A 3,968-nucleotide genomic window follows, 5' to 3' on the forward strand; every position below is an offset into this window, starting at 1 on the left:
TTTTGATGCAGTGAGATCCAGGCAGTCGAGTAAATGATTATATCAATTTTAGGAGGAGGAATAACAAATTTCTTAAATAAAAATTAAAGTTTAAACAAAATTAAAATCTATCTTATTTATTAATTTATAATGGAATGCAGAGTATTCCATATTGTTATATCTAAGGGATGAAGTAGTGGATATCAGAAAAAAGTAGAAGTAAGATATAAGAAGTATAGAGGCAGAAGAAAGAGTAAAGAGTGAAGAGTAGAAAAGAAGTAAGAATCAGAGTAGGCACACCGAATATATATATATATATATATATATATGTATATACAGATATATTTGTAGCAATAGCCAACAATACATTGTATAGGTCAAAATTACAGATTTTAAAGTGCCCCTATTATGAATTTTTGAAAATTACCTTTCATGCAGTGTGTAACACAGCTCTAAGTGAATGAAAACATCCTGCAAAGTTTTAAATCTGAAAGTGCTCTGTGTATAAAGTTATTGTCTCTCAAAAGAAAGAGTCGACTCTGAATCATTGAAATCATCGTTTTTAAAACGAATCCCAAGCCGTTTCATGTTGATGTAAACATGAAACATTAGCGTATTGCCCGCCACTTGTTGGTCTTTTCGCGTTGGTCTGAATGAAAATGCAAATTCATTCTTTGCCACTAGGTGCCGCTTTTGAAGCGGTAGAAATAGCTGTTTCCCCGGTAACGGCTATCCACCTTTTTCTTCAAGGCCGAAGTAAGTCTATGGGTGAGACTTCCGGATGTGCAGTAAACGGTAAAACTGTTTGCACTACAAACCAGTGTGTTCATAAATAAGATAATACATTAAAATAATATGATAAGACACACCGATTTTCAATATCAAGCAGCAAAACGAACTGTTTTGTACAGCTAAAAATAGCTGGATGCAGATGAGACGGAAGCCAGACCCATAGAATTTACAAATGGCCGCGCCCATTTTTACGACAAGAAAAAGGTGGTAGCAAAGCTGCACTGCACTCACAAACAGGCATTACAGGCATGATGAAATGAAAATGAGACCAATTGACCAATCACCGCAGATTAGCATCAACTGGTGTTTGTCTAATAAGAAAAGGTCAAATATACTTATCCATTATATCATATGTTGTTGTATCGATGATAGGTCAGGTTAGGCTAGGTCATTTTGACCAGTCAAATTTTGAGTTTAAAAATAGATGTGTGTTTTCACAACTTTACAACAAATACAGCAAAACGAGCACTTTCAAATATGTCTTACATAATACAAAAACACAGTTTCTGGGGAAAAAAAAAATATAGTACCATTGATGACTAATTCTGAGAATCATCACTACTCAGGAAGTAGTTGGAAGATGTCCATTATCTAACAAAACACCAGTGCAGAAGATATAACTTTCAACCATATATAAAATGTGCATATTTTGGCATAAATTATTACATGGATATGAAAAATCAAGGAAAATAACAACATTGATTATTTGGATACATCACTTTTGATAGTACATTAGAGTTTATGAGTTTACAGGCAAAACAAAGAGAAATACAAGAAGATCTCTGGCTTAGCAATTGTATGTTTCCATATTCAAGCAGATTAAACTCACATCACTTCTTCTGCATCACACAAATCTCATAAAATATGAATCTCTTTAAGCTTACTTGTACTTTTACTAAAATACTCAAGGACAGTTCATCACCGCTGCATTGTTTCCTGCCTTTGGCTCCAACACCTACTTATTTTCTTTGGCAGCACAAAATATTTGCTGTGCCCAGGAGCTAAACGACATGAGCTCTCCTTTATTTGACATGCTCTTAAACTGTTGTATAAATAACTTGCAGGTGCTTGATTGTATAGGATGCCTTTTTTGTGTATCTGTGTTTTAACATATATAGCCTACATATTCTGCCTGTATATTAACATATTCTGCCTGTATATTAACTTATTTTACTTGATTGCCTTGGAGTATGTGTATGTTTGACACATTTCAGGGTTTTGTGTTGGAATATCCTGTCTTGTCAAACTTAAAATAAATCTAAACTAAACTAAACTTTAATATTTGTGATTCATATTTGTCAGCATTTCATAACGTTTATGTTTTTAGTTATATGAAATCAATAAAATTTGGGATAGAGATTTCAGCAGGGGCGTTTCCTCCGAGGAGGCAAGGGAGGCAGTGTCTCCTCAAAAAGTTGGATGAGAAAATAACCGATATTACAAAAATAAAACAGAGCAAATATGACTAAATATGATATTAAAAGTCTAAAAGTCACTCGTTTTTATAAAGTAACACTGTCCAACAGTGACACCCGCAGGTAAAGTTACAGCGGAGGCTTGCCTCCCTTCTGTCCATTGACTTTTCTACAGAGACCCCAAAGCGTTCCGTGACTTTTCTGGAGGCTCAGAATGGGGGAAACTCACGTGAGAGGAGCAATGCCTCCATCGTGCTATAATTGGATATGATCGGTTATGATTGGATGTGATTGGTTCCTGTGATAAATCCCGCCTCTTTTTTTCGTGCGAGCTCTTGAGCTGTGTCCGGAATCGCCCACTCGTTCACTCATTCACTAATCCCTATATAGTGTATAGCAGTTGAGTGGACTATATCAGAGAGGAGTGAACGAAATGAAGTGAACGGATTCGGACGGTGACGTAGCCTATAGACTGCGCGTGAGACTTGGAGCTGTTGCAAAAACATCTTAGTCACATATGTACTTTTATATTACATGTAAATAATATTAATAGCAATAACACTCAAAATTACTTTATTGTAATTATGTATACCTCCGCGTCAGCTTTGTGGTTTCATTGATGGTAGATTATTAATTTGTTTTGTATGCTTTTATGTTCATAATCATACTATTAAAATACTGAGAACAAAAATAAACACATTAACACGTTCATAATTTTATATGAAAGGTACTACTAAAAAGTAGTGAACGAATGTAGGGAATTGTTATATTCTTGTGTCCTTTATATGTTTGTCCGAATGGTGTGTCTTATTTTTAGGTCCAATAAACACACTGTGAGACCGTGAGCTGTGAGCTGCTTCTTTTACTGACCCTCGTTCATTTTACATCACACCCAATACATCGCCCAGGCTTGAACAATGGACACAAGAATATAACAGGAATGAAGTAGTTCACTCAGAATTCGGACAGCAATTTATCACTCAAAGGTAGGATTAGTTTGTCCAAAACCGAGGGATTATCTCGTTTAGTCTATCCTGCTAAATTAGATGTATTAGATGTACCAAAATCTTTTCTTAAAAAAATTGATTCAACTCTATTTAATTTCATATGGAAAAACAAGCCTCACTATTTAAATAAAAATAATTTATGTAATTTGTATAATCAAGGAGGTTTGAATGTGCTTGATTTTGTTATGTCTAATACAATTTTCAAGTTGAACTGGATTAAACATTATATTAAACATAAAGATGAGATATGGTATATAATTCCAAATCTTATTTTTTTAAAAGTTGGAGGCATCGAGTTTCTTTTGAGTCTGCGTGCATTGAATTTATTTAATACACAAGTTTCACAATTTGAGTTGAATTACTGAAATAAATTAACTTTTCCACGACATTCTAATTTATTGAGATGCACCTGTAGTATTGAAATTGATGCAATACCAGCAGGATTTGTGAGGCTTTTAAAGGGATTTTAGTGAATCTAAGCAATCAACATTTAAAAAAGAGATCTTATTAAACGGTATTGATATTGTGGAATGCATGTAGAGACTGTTTTGCATCTTCTTTTTTTAATGTACCTATGTATGTTCAATTTTTCTGGATTGATGTTGACTATTTATTTACTATGCTGAGTGGATCTAAAATTAATATAAGAAAAAGAGATGTTATATTTTATTTTGATAAAAAAGATATGGGATAAGTCACATTTTTATGCTAAATCTTCTAATATTATTAGGTAAGTTTTACATACACAAATGTAAATGGTCAGAAAGGAAGCCCA

The sequence above is a fragment of the Sinocyclocheilus rhinocerous genome, unplaced genomic scaffold, assembly GCF_001515625.1.
Source record: "Sinocyclocheilus rhinocerous isolate Xijiao unplaced genomic scaffold, SAMN03320098_v1.1 scaffold564, whole genome shotgun sequence".
Classification (NCBI taxonomy): domain Eukaryota; kingdom Metazoa; phylum Chordata; class Actinopteri; order Cypriniformes; family Cyprinidae; genus Sinocyclocheilus; species Sinocyclocheilus rhinocerous.